This window comes from Ochotona princeps, chromosome 11 (assembly GCF_030435755.1).
Source record: "Ochotona princeps isolate mOchPri1 chromosome 11, mOchPri1.hap1, whole genome shotgun sequence".
Taxonomy (NCBI): domain Eukaryota; kingdom Metazoa; phylum Chordata; class Mammalia; order Lagomorpha; family Ochotonidae; genus Ochotona; species Ochotona princeps.
The window spans coordinates 34,755,097-34,768,810 of NC_080842.1; the positions used below are offsets into that span (position 1 = coordinate 34,755,097).

The 13,714-nt window shown below is 43.6% G+C and overlaps 1 long non-coding RNA gene across 1 annotated transcript; it reads left to right on the forward strand.

Moving 5' to 3' along the window:
• Positions 1–9,668: 9,668 nt before the first annotated feature.
• LOC131481437 (uncharacterized) lies at positions 9,669–12,625 on the forward strand. Its single transcript, XR_009246332.1, has 3 exons — positions 9,669–9,921; positions 10,803–11,004; positions 12,028–12,625. It is a non-coding gene; the product is annotated as an uncharacterized LOC131481437 (long non-coding RNA).
• The last annotated feature ends 1,089 nt before the right edge of the window (positions 12,626–13,714 follow it).

The window sequence follows — 13,714 nt, forward strand, 5'->3', positions numbered from 1 at the left end:
TGTTTATCCTCCTCTCTGTATATCTGACTTTCCAAGAAAAATAAATAAATCTTTCTTAAAATAAAAAAAAAAAAAAGACAGTCCGGGGAAGGAAGGATGATGAAGCGCTGTTCTTCAAATGATCAGGGATTTAAGGCAGGAGAATGTAGCTCAGGCACCCAGCATGCATTGGCAGCAGCTTGCCACCTATGTCAGTTAGAACCTGGAGCCCAGAGGAACCATTCAGAACTCACAGCACTGCCAGGCTACCCTTAGAATCCCCACTGAATCCCAAGGATGAACACCTGTGCGGCAGTGCCGCCTGGTGGCCAGGTGTGTGAATGCGGCTCCTTTCCTTCAAGACCCCAGGCCTCAAGCACTTGTCACCAAGCACAGAGGAAAAACGGCATAAATCAAGACTTGAAGACACATCACTAAGCCATTCTACTTCATAACACATCCGCTCACGTTAGACAGAACAAAACTGAGTTCCAAAGAGAAACCTTTCAGGATGAACAGCAAGAAAGAAAATGCACAGAGCCAGCACTCAGTAGGTGTTCCCTCCTTTGTACTAGACCACCTGAGTGCAAACACGAGATTACAATGAAAGTGATAGGACATGAGTATGTAAAATGAATGGCAATTTCCTCTCTCACATTCACCTCCTGCACGCAGTATTATAACAATGAGAGAAGTCACAGAAAAAGAGAGAAACTAAGAGACCCAAAGATTCATTACCATAATTCTAGCAAGGTTAGCACACCATAGGCTCACTTCTTCAAAACCAATACTCTAATAATTCACAACTCCCTCTAAAACAATACTATCATCAGTGCAGTTAACAAGGATGCCTTCCTAGGGCAGGCCTTGGCCTGCTGACTAACATGCTCTTAGGGGACCCACTTCTCAACTGCAGGGCCTGAGTTCCACATCTGGCTCTCTTGACTTCAGCATCTCACCAGTGCACAATCTAGCAAGCAGCTCAATGGCACAAGTAGCTGTGTGTCCCTTCCACCCACGCAGCATAAAGGCTTGCATTCTGGGCTCCTGAGTTTGAGCTGGCTCTTGGGAGCATTTGAGGAGTGAACCAGCCAACTAAGATTCAGTCTATCTATCTCATATCTACACACAGGGAGTCCTCCAATTCACTGCCTCATAACTTCAATCAAAGGAAGCTGTTATTCCATTTTAAAGAAAAACTTGCTTGAAGCAAAACTCCTGGGTGCTTCTGGGTGCCTATGCTTTGTGTTCTGAACAGCTGGCAACATCCACCTTCACTCAGTCCCATGAGAGCCGAGTCTGAGCTCAGACCTCTACAGTACCCTGAAAACTCAAGGAAACTGAGCTCAGAATATTCAAGTCATCAATCCAGACCCCTGTCCAACTGCAGACGGAAGTCAAGGACTGAAATCAGGTGCTCCCATGTGACCACTTTGTCTCTCACACATGCGATACAAACCTGCTGAACCTTTTCCAGTGTAGGAAAATGGATGTCATAGAAATACATCACAGGCACATTGCTACACCTGTTAACACTTAGTGTGCCATTTCCCTCTAAATGTTGTGCCATTAATTTCACTCAATTTCTTCTTTCCAAACCATAGCAAACACTATTTTGCCAGCTTCTGAAATTGTGTTACTATTCATTTCACATGCAATTTCAACTAAAATCTCAATATTTCTTCTCAAGCAAAGTTGTCTAATTATCACAGTAACAATAGAGATAATTCATATAATCTAGAGTCACAAAGCCTAGTCATGCCACAAATACATCAAACATGTGCATTTAGTGTACACATCTACGCCTTTTTCAATTTTTCAAGATGTCCTTGTTTTTACTGGAAGGGTACATTTACAGAAAGAAGGAGAGACAGAGTAAAAGATGTTTCCCTGCTGGCTAACTCCTCTCATGGTCTCAACGGCTTGAGCCAGGAGCCAGGAGCCTCCTCCAGGCTACTGTGTGCATGCCGCTCCACAACGAGTTAGCTCATCTTCCCCTGCTTTACCAAACAATGAGCAGAGTGCTAGATGGGAAGTGGAGAGTCTAGGACACAAACTGGTGCCCATATGCGATGACAGCAACCACAATGTAAGGATTAGCCAATCGAGCCATCTCAACCAGGCTCTCCTGTGCCCATTTCTTCCCAATACCATCACTCCTTTGTCACATACTGTCTGGACTGTTTTCCCGTGAGGTAGTTCTACCTTACACCTATAAACTAACTCACCAATAAGCACATGATAATTACATTTTACTCTTCTTTCAAGAAATATGCAGAGAACATTCAGAGATTCCAGCACAGGGCACAGTAGCTCATTCTGAATACAAGAGGAAAGGAATAAGGAAGAGGGCTGTGGCTACCCTTCCCTTATTTTAAGCTACAGGAGTGACCTAAAACAACATTGCAGCTACTGTAGTAAGTCTGCAGAGTTAGGGCAGCAAGTTGGAAACTGAACCCAGAAAGCCTATAGACACTGGCATTAGTGGTTATGAAGCCAGTGAATCCTCTCCCTGTCCTATATCTGAATACCTGGCTCCAGGAAACAAACTCCAGCTCCTAACTATAGCATGCTGTCAGGGCAAACTTGAATCAAGTCCCGGGTTTCCAACTAAAACACCTGGGAGCCTGCCACTCTGGGCAGTTGGAGAATGAACCCATGGATGTGACTGCAGTCTTTCAAGCAATCCCAAACTCTCTCTCTCTCAACCTCTCTCTCAATCTCTCTCTGAATACCTAAGAAAACAAACTAAACTAAACTAAACTAAACTAAACTAAACTAAACCAAAAGGACCTTCCTTTTCTGCCTCAGAGTGACTGGTGAACTAGAGAGCAATCATCACCATGTATCTGTCCTTGGCTCCCGTTGGTCATCTCTCTAGATGACTTCGTCCTGTACACTGTCGTCTCCCCACCAGCCTTACTCCTGTTCATACACTCCTGACCCACCCATGAGCAACAGCGGCCTCAGGGACACTCTGCAATCATTTAAGGTTCTCATTTCCATGTTCCACCCCACAGTTTACAGGGAACAGGTTTGGTGAGTACCTGCTGTGATGACATTGAAACAATTTATAAACTTACAGCAACAAGAAGGAAAAAGGTCCAGATTCCAACAAAGCCCTAAAATGAAAATTCTTCAGTCATAGAACCTATCCCAAGCAAGGTCATCCTGCAAGGCAGGTGCTGCTGGTCACCTCATCGCCATCACACACAAGTAGTCCATCATAGAGCAGATCCAGCCTCCCCTGGAAAGGCTCCACATGCTGCCCTCAACAAAACAAAGCAACACACACACACACGCACACACACACGAGGCATGCTCTCCTCACAGCATTACAGCCAACACAGTGACCAGCATGAAACAGCTGGAAAGCAAAGGATCACTGGTGCCACACCAGTCATTTCCAGCAAATTCAACCTGGACATCAGGGTCAGTGTCCATGCGGCTTCTCCCACCAGCTCACACACATACAATGACAACAGACACAACAAAGCCCGAAAATACACTGAGTGGGAATATTTTCATTCTCTTCAGTAAACCCTATGTTTTCCAGATGCAAGCTGTTCTTGTGTGTTTATGCCACATTCACTTTGCCAGCTTGAGTTTCTTCTGTTGCCTCCATGTAAACTCCTAGAGACCTGAGCAAAACTACAAATAAATCATCTTGTAATTTTACAATGTTATCCTAAATTTCACAACATGCATTTTGTGTCCTTTCTTTCACGTGTTAAAACACTTCCTTTCTTACCATCTTCTTCCAGATTCTGGCATTTCCATCTTAAATAAGTAAGGTGTTTTTCAGAGCAGAATCTAAATCAAAATCTTTGGTTAACATTGTGATCACACAACCACACCTGCATCTAAAACTGTCATTCTAAATGTTGGTTGAAGCTTTCCAAACATACCTATTCTCCTATCCTTACAATGGGGTTACGTACAAAAGTTCTGCTCTAAGTTGAAAAGAAATTAAATAAAAATGCATTTTGCTATAGGTATTCCATGTAGTGGTATATATCACCTGGGACACGCAGACGCCAATTCTAGTTTCCTGCTACTGTGATCCCTAGGAGGCAGCAAGTAACTTGAGCTCAAACACTTGCTTCCTACCACTCACGTGGAAGACCAACACTGAGTTTCCAACTCCTAACTTTGACCTGGCCTAGCCTCAGCTGTTACAAGCGTTTGTGGAGGATGGAGGAGTGGGGTAAGTAAATTGAATCTCTGTCTTTCTCTGTAATTCTGCCTATCAAAATAATTGAAATACATACTTCGTAAATAGTTATTTACTTTTTTTTTTTTTGGAAAGTCAGATATACAGAATGGAGAAGAGACAGAGAGGAAGATCTTCCATCCAATGATTCACTCCCCAAATACCCGCAAAGGCCAGACATGAGCTGATCCGAATCCAGGAACCAGGAGCTTCTTCCAGGTTTCCCACGTGGGTGCAGGGTCTCAAGCCTTTGGGCTTTTCAAGTCCACAGGCAAGGACTGGATGGGAAGCGGGACTGCTAGAATCAGAACTAGCGCCCATATTAGATCCCAGAGCATACCAGCAAGGACCTTAGCCGCTGGCTACCACGCCTGCCCCGAAAACATTTACTTTATTAAGTGAATCTAATAAAGCTCCTATACTCACCATCCTAACTGAGGAACCGAGCACACTCTACAATGTTGGCTGTTCTTCCTGGAAACCACACAGCCACTGGACTCTGGGGACTCACAGCCTCTGCTCAGCATCACCAAGTCATGTCATAACATATAGACAGAGCCCAGGAAAGAGGCAAACTCAGAACTGAAACTGTGGTTTCTGCTGAATGTAAATGCATCCCACCATCATAGAGTAAAAAAGACCTAACTGAAACATCCTACATCGCAAACCAGCTACACAGAATATTCCACTTCTCAAAAATATGAAATTAGATGTATGTATACTTTCCACCTAACTCTGGTGTAGCCAATTTGGACTTTACATTTATATGTTGTTCCACTGGGCTATATCACTGGCATTTTTGCCTTACCTCTACTTGGCCACACCTACATTGGCTAAATGCTTTGCCATCCCAACACTACCTAAAATCATATAAAAAATCTTTGCTCTCCCGAACATACTTCAGTAATGACTGCCTAATTCAGAGGCTGCCATTCTCTTGGTTACAGAGAATGCAGAAGGCAAACCATAGGGATCTTGTCCAAAGAGCTAGACCTAAGTTATATGTATATATTCAGGATCTGAAATTGTTTTAGGTATTTTCCTCTGTTTCTGTCAAATAATTTACCATACAACTATACTTCAACTTGACTGACACACTAGCTTTATTTCCAAACACATTCTTCATTTAAAATATATATATGTAAAGTCGGTATTAGAGGGAAAGATCTTCAATCTGTGGTTGATTCAGCAAGTGGCCAGGACTGAGTCATGCAGGAGCCAGGAGCTTCATCTGGGTCTCCAACGTTGGTGGAAGTGGCCCAAGCACTTGGACCATCATCTACTGCTTTTGCCCAGGCAGCCCATTAGCAGCCAGCTGTACTGAAGGAAGAGCACCTGGGACCTCAACACACATGGGGTTCAGATGACACAGGCCGCAGCTTTACCTGCTGGGCCTCAGAGAACCCAGCTTTTGCTTTTAGCTTCCTGCGGGAGATTTGGTATTTCCTCATTTAGAGTTTACTTTTAGAGCCTGCCACAATTGTCTACTGGTCCACTTCCTTGTGTTGGAAGTCCTGAGATCCCGTGTGGGTGCCAATTCCTGTCGCAGTGGCCCCATTTCCCATCCAGCTCCTAACTTGTGGTCTGGGAAAACACTGGAGGACAACCAAAGGCTTTGGCACCCTGCATCAGCATGGGAGACCAACACGAAGATCCTGGCACCTGGCTTCGGATCAGCTCAGTTCCAGCCATTGTAGCCTTTTGGGCAGTGAATCAGCAGACAGAGGATCTTCCTCTCTGTATCTTTGACTTGCAAATTTAAAAACAAATACATCTTTTAAAAAATAGTTTACTTGGAGGCAGGCTTCCATACACACACTAGTTTAAAAATCTGTGTCATGCAACACCAGTAGTCATCAGGAAAATGTCACGGAAAATGACAATGAAATGCTACTTCATATGCACAAAATGGCTAAAAGGAGAAGATCTCAGGCATGGTGCAATGGCTGATTGGCTACATCCTTGCCTTGCATGCTCCAGAATGCCACAGAGGCAACAGTTCACGTCCCAGCTGCTCCACTTCCCATCCAGCTCTCTGTTTATGGCCTGGGACAACAGCAGAGGATGGCCCAAAACCTTGGGGCCATGTACCTGCATGGGAGGCCTGGAAGAAGCTGCTGCCTCCTGCCTGCTGATCTGCTCAGCACAGCCACTGCAGCCACTTGGGGAGAGAACCAATAGATAAAGGATCTTCCAGTCTATTGTTCTCTCTGTAAACCTCCCTCTCCTAGAAAAGCACACAAATATTTGAAAAATAAGTAAATATAACAGAAAGCATCTAACAAAACCAAGTGTTGATAATAATAGACAGAAATTGGAGCTGTCACACTTTGTGCTGTAGCTAACTTAAAAATGATATACCCCATCTACAAAATGTTCTAGTAAGATCATTTCTTAAAAATCTGTCACTTAAGGCATGACATGATATTCTAGTGGCTAAATTCTCATGTTACTATGACTAGGATCCCATAAATGTGCCAGCCAGCTCCCCACGTGTGATCTGGTGAACAGTAGAGGATGGCCCAAATCCTTGCAACCCTGTACCTGCATGGGAAACTCTAAAATAGCTCCTGGCTCCTGCCTTCAGTTTGGCTTAGGCAATGTGGCCGCTTGGGAAGTAAATCAGCAGGGGAAAGATCTTTCTCTTTGTATCTGCTTCTCTTTGTATCTGCTTCTCTTTGTATGCTTTAACAAATAACATTTTAAAATCTTTTTAAAAAGTTATTCCTTGGAAGATCCTGCATGGTAGCCAAGTGGCTAAAATCCTCGCCTTGCATGCTCTGGGATCCATATGAACATCTGTTCTAGTCCTGCTGGCCCCGCTTCCCACCAGGCTCCCTGCTTGTGGCCTGGCAAAGCAGCTGAGGATGGCCCAAAGCCTCAGGACAATGCACAGAGTAAGAGAACCAGAAGAGTCCCCAGGCTCCTGGCTTTGGATCGCCTCGGCTCTGGCCATTCGGCCACTTGGGCCATGAAGCATTGCAGGGAAGATCTTCCTTTCTGTCTCTCCTCCTTTCTGGATATCTGACTTTATAATAAAAATAAATACATCTTTTCCAAAAAGATTTTTGTTTGAAAGCAGGGTGACCAGCAAAAGAAGACAGACAGAGACCATTCATCCACTGGTTCACTCCAAAAATAACTACAATGGCTGCAGCTGGATTGGTCTGAAATCAGGAGTTAGGAGCTTGAACCAGCATCCATATGCGATGCCAGCACCACAGGAAACAGCTTTGCCTGCTATGTCACAGCACTGGTACCCCTAGTAGATTCTTATAAGCCTGTATACTTACACTACAACCCTGCAAGTCTGCATTTATGTGTGCAAGGAAGAGAAAAACATATATTCAGAAAGTCAAGGGTAACTAGAGCAGCTTCATCTATGTCTCAGAAAGGACAGCTCTGGAATCTCTCAGTAACAGGATTTTTAAATCACTGGTGTATTTGTGCAATGGATTTGTATTTTACAACAAGAGGGGCTGGTGTTAAGGGTAAGCCTCTGCCTGCAATGGCAACATCCCATGTGAGTACTCGTTCAATCCTTTGCCTTGCCCCGTCCAATCCAACTCCGTGCTAATGTATCTGGCAAGGCAACAGGAGATGGCTCCAGTGCCTGGACCCCTGTGACCTCATGGGAGACCTGTGTTGGGCTGGTGCAAATGGAGTCATCTTGGCCAAGTGGAGAGTGAAACAACAGATGGAAGATTCTGCCTCCTCCCTGCCTCCTAACCCTGTGTGTGTGTGTGTGTCTGTGTGTGTGTGTGTCTCTGTGTGTGTGTGTTTTAATTCTGCCTTTCAAATAAAGAAGCCAATCTTTTCAAAAACATTTACACGGAAAGGATACAAACTGCTGATTCATGAAGACTAGATGCACCTTTTTGGTAAAGGTGGCATTTTGCATAGATCTATTTATATTTGAAAGGCAAAGTGACAGTAAGCAAGAGGAGGAGAGGAAGACAGATCCTCCATCCACTGGTTCCTACTCTCCAAATGCCTACGTCAGCTGGGGCTGGGCTAGGACACAGCCAGGAGCACAGAACGCCATGTGTGTCCCTGACTTTGGTAGCTGGGACCCAGGAACTCAGACCATCAGCTACTGCCTTTCTCACTGCAATAGCAGGCAGCAGAATAACAAACACAACAACCAGAACTCACACAAAACGCCGCTATGGCATGTGGTCCTTCAGATGCCCTCAGCCCCGGCCATTGAGGCCACTTGGGCTATGAACCAGCAGATGGAACACCTTTCTCTCTGCATCTCCTTCTCTCTGTGAATCTGACATGCCAATAAAAATCAGTAAATCTACATAAAAATCAATAAAGCTGTAGTAACTAAAACCACATGGCACTGGCATGACCAATGGAACAGAACAGATACCCACAAATTCAGCTATGTGCACACAAATGGTTGCTTTCTGACAAAACTACTTAGACCATATATCTGAAAAAAAAAAAAAAACAAGTATTTCTCTCTATCCCTAACTTCAGAGAAACCTTATGGGGGTCCTTTGATTCAAGCAGAAGGTTTCTTGCGAAAATCACTCACAACTGTCTCCAGCTGGGATTGGACCATGTCCTGCTCTGACATCATACAGAACCATTGACAGGTCACAATTCCAAAGCCCTATATAAAGCCCTGGCCGGGCCTGGGCCCTCTGTCCAGGAGCTCTCCATTGGAGAGCTCTTGGACCTGCACTAAGCTACCTGGTTTGTTTTTTTTTTAACCTGTTTTAGTTGTGCCTATTTTGTTCATTTGTTCTCTTCTCTATATTATTAGTTTTGTTCTTCCCTCTTAATTTCAGTTTGTTTTTCGCAGTGTGTATTTCTTTTCCTTAGACACATCCTCATTCCTTCTCAAAATTTTTGAAATTCTGTTTGTCACTTATTTTTTATTTCCATCATTTTATTTCTTTACATTTTAAAAACTTTTAATTTCCATTTCTTCTTCTGTTCCATTTTGCATTTTCTGTTTCCTTCTTGGAATTTTCGTTTTTGCATTCATTTACTTTTAAGGTTTATCTATTTTTTTCAGATTTACATTTTTTTTAAAAGAGAAGTGAGCAAGTGTCTAAGGAGAAGATGGAGAGACCTACAACGTCCAGCATAATGTTATTCTTAACACCTATTTTATTCTATGGTATCTTCTCTCATTATTAATATTTTTGATAGCTGTATTGCTGGAATATTTGAAAAATATTTTACAGTATCATGTTATTCTTAACACCTATTTTATTCTATGGTATCTTCTCTCATTATTAATATTTTTGATAGCTGTATTGCTGGAATATTTGAAAAATCTTTTACAGCATTATGTTATTCTTAACACCTATTTTACACTATGATATGTTTTTTCATTATTAATATTTTTGATATCTGTATTGCTGGAATATAGTAAAAATCTGTTACAGCATACCATTATTCTTAACACCTATTTTGCTCTATAGTATCTTTTCTCATTATTAATATTTGTGATACCTTTCTTGTTGGAATATTTAAAACATGTTTTATCTCTGAGCAATATTTACATAATAAGCATTGTTTATGGACGTTGGCCTTATACTCATCCTAAGTGATGAGTTGGCGTGAGCACTGCTCCACTGAGCAGTGAGCGGGTACCACAATGGAGAAAAAGATCAGCAATGGACTCCACATCCTCAGCACGACCAGGCGGCACAGGTGCAACGGGCAACACTGGCCCACCGCATAGAAAGCAGCAACCAAGTAGCCACGTAAGTCACCCCAAGAACCAACAAGGATTCCAGTCTCCCAGCTTATGGCAAGTAGGGGGTGCAGGGCTTAGGCTCACACACCTGAATTGGGGGTGAGACATCCCTTTCAGGTATAAGAAGCAGGGACTTGCTCTCCCAGCATTTCTATGCCTGTCTGGCTCAGCCACCTAATGCTTCAGGACTACATCTTGCACAGAAACGAAGGGGCCAGCAATAGGGATACACGCTAGCATGAACATGTTACTGACTTGGGTCTTATGTTCCTTCAGCCTCTACATGCATTTTTGACCCTTTTCCCCACAATAAGCTGCACTTCTCTGGGAATTAGGTTAGGACAGGGACAGTCTGGTTGCATCAGTAGAGGCACATCAAGGAGAGTTCATGATTTTGCATAGTTCTTCTGAGCTTTTATCTGTATTTGCCTCAGCATCTATTAACTGAAGCACTGCTGCCTTGTAAGGGGAAATTCTTTATTGGCCCAATACCTTACAAAGTGTTTTGTACCCTACTTCCTACTCATTATTGCCACCTGAGACTCTCCACTAAAAATCTCTACACAACAAAACACAGAAATGTTCATGAAATACTGCAACACACATGCATGTCCCAGTGTCCTATAGGTCAGAAACCTCCACCTAAACCTCCACCTACCTGACGACCATGAAGATGTCTCAAGTTTATATCATGCTGTGCACCCTTCGATAGCTCAGCTGCCAGAGCAGGGGAACGTAGAGTAGAAGTTTATGTCATCGTGATTTCCCAACAGTTTTAGACTCACACAAACTCAGAGGGAGATTCACATGGAACAGTGTTACCACAAGCCTGCTCTTCTACCTCAACTTGGTCAGTCTTGTGAAATCAGTGTTCTCTTCTTCCATCAGGAACTATCACATCCTGCATGGATTGGCATGTATCCTCTCCTGATGTCGTGTAACTGCAGAGACTCAAAACCAAATATCCCTCTACAGAAGGATTTTTCTGCTCTCACTGGATTGTCTCCTCATTGGACCTAAGAACACTCAGCCATAAATATGCTTGAAACAACTGATCATACATCTTTACCTGGACACCTAATGCCACACAGTAAGTGTCCACGCTTTCACTGGCTTCCTCAGTGTGTGTCTTCAACAGGCATGATAGCAAAGAAAGTCAGCGTCTGGTGAAGAGTCAGGCTACACGCAGCACTCTTTGCTAGGCAGCCTGAGCTGGTTGCACCTGCTGGTCAGCTGAAGACCAAGCTGCACCAGACCGAAATGTACAAGGAGTGCCAAGCATTCTCCTGACACAGGCATTTCATCTTCTGTGTTCTATCAATTAAACCTCATTTGAGGTGCAACAAAGCTAGATGCTTCAATGTTTCTATAAAGATCATGGCACTTGTCCCCTAAGTAGCAACATTGTTTACACTACACTACTGTGACACCTTGGTTGAGAAACAGTGCTGAGTTTGATATGGTTTAGTTGTGAAGGATCCCAACCAGAACTGGAATCATTGGGTAGCTGGAAGGACCTAACCTGAATGGAGTCATTGATCTGAAGACAAATGCCAGTTAGTGCTAACAGGACCATGTTAGGGAGCGCCTCAGTTACTAGTTTAAACCTTTACAGATCTAGTTCAACTCAGAAAGAACTTCATGATCTTTGAAGTGCAGGATCTATCTCCTGCTCCATTCCTTCTCTGGCTTCTCCTGGCATGGTGGGTGCCTGCCTGTTATTTCAAGGGCATTCCCAAAGATTTGCCATCAGAAGATTCCTGAATGGCTCTTCTGGATGACTCCAGTTGACCAGGTTCCTGGGCAAGTGTAGCGCACACATTCACACACACACACACACACACACACACACACACACACATCTACCACAGGTAGATAACTAAAAGATTTCTTTTTAAACAAAACGTTTATAATTGGATTACTTGGTGCAGGTGCAAAATGGATATTTTGTGCACTGTGTCCTTATGACCATTTTGTTTGTACTTGGTGAACAGCCAATACACAGTGTTCGGGGGGGGGGGGGCGGGGAGAGAAGCCCACAGTAATTTCCACATGTAAAATTGAAGGAGTTGATTACTGTCATTTGGATCATGTGCCTTTTATACATCTGCAGCCCTTAAGGAAGACTTTACGGATTGGAGCATGAGCACTTTAAAGTGATTCAAAATTATGGAGGAGCTATAAAGTTTATAAAGTGCTTCAATGCGTTACCAATCAGAGCAGTAGTGGAACCATTCCGAGGAGCTTGTAATACCATGCATAGCCTGCTCATCATCAGCCCAGGTGTCACTCCTGGGCACGTGGGGCTTCCAGCATTCCTGCCCAGAGACTCTCCATCACGAAAAGCAGAGGAGCCACTGCTGAGGAGCCGGGAGAGTTTCGGCAGTGCTGGGAAGCTAAACAGCAGGCTTCCCGGAAGGGACTGCAAAATGTCTGTGTGAAGTGAATTCAAGGTGAGTATTCTTATTGGTGCACAGTTTCATTTTTGATTCTTGCATAGGATGAGTCTGAAAAGTCCACACAAGAATTTATGTTTTATTCCCAGAGTCCCCGCAGGCCCAACTGGCACCTGGGTCTGCACTGAATATGCACAGAGCTGTGCCAGGAGGCCAGAGCAGTGTGGGAGCATTGGCACTGCCCACATTTAGACCAGGGTTCCTGCCATGGCCTTGGCATGAGCACAGGTGAAGGAGGAGGAGGTGGGGCTGGCTCTGAAGCCAGATCCGGATCCTGTACCGTGTGCTTGGGCAGCCCAGGGTCTGCCGTGCCTGGAGAGGAGCACCTACCACCAGGCCTCCTTCATCTAACTGCAACAGTGACACCTGATAAGATGCCCATGTTAGGTCCTTACCTGCTCAGAGAAGTAAACTGGAGTCAGAACACAGCCACAGTTTCTCCAGCCATCTCCCCCACACATCCTGAATAAGGCTTCCTTTGAGGCCTCTTTGTACTGCTCACTTCAATACACGTGTTTTGCTTTGTTTCATTTTGTTCTTTTTCGTTTTTGAGGTATTGGGCCAGCTGATGGAGACTGGAGTCATCAATCCTGAACAGGTTATGACATCTTTTGAGCATATGAAGAAATCCGGGGACTATTCTCTTACAGTTGTAGAAGATGTGACTACTGGACACATTGTTGCTACGGCAACCCTGAGACTAGAACTTACATTCATCCATTCCTGTGCCGAGAGGCAGAGTGGAAGATGTTGTGTTTCGTGATGAATGCAGAGGGAAACAGCTCTTCAAACTGCTAGTAGCAACCCTGACATTGCTAAGCAACAAACAAAACTGTTCCAACATTAGTCTACCACAAAATGTTCATTTCCAGAAAAGGTGACTATGCAATACCTGAAGAAAACCACATGTAAAAAGTTTGGATATGCAGTTCCTGAAGAAAATTACACGTGTGGTAGTTTTCTGAAGCAAAAATGTTATGGGAAGAGAACTGACACAAGTATCAATACTCCAAAACTGTACTCTTCGCTGAGAAAACATTGTTGCTGCAAGCCTGGGACCCCCATAAATACTGGACTGACATTTAAAAGATAGAATGTGTGTTGTATATATAATATACAAGTGCAGTATAATGACATTTAGAAGATTACTTGGGAATGGTGGGGCATACTGATTGAGTTCAGATTACAAATGAAAATTATAAATGTGATGATTTTACCAAAGCAATATACTTTTAACTTGAATCTTGTCTTCCATTGTATTCTTTGAAGTCTGGCTTCATTTCGTAGTAGTCAAACTGCTAATAAGTTCATCAATGTATGCTATCTGTACTGCTCACCTCCCAA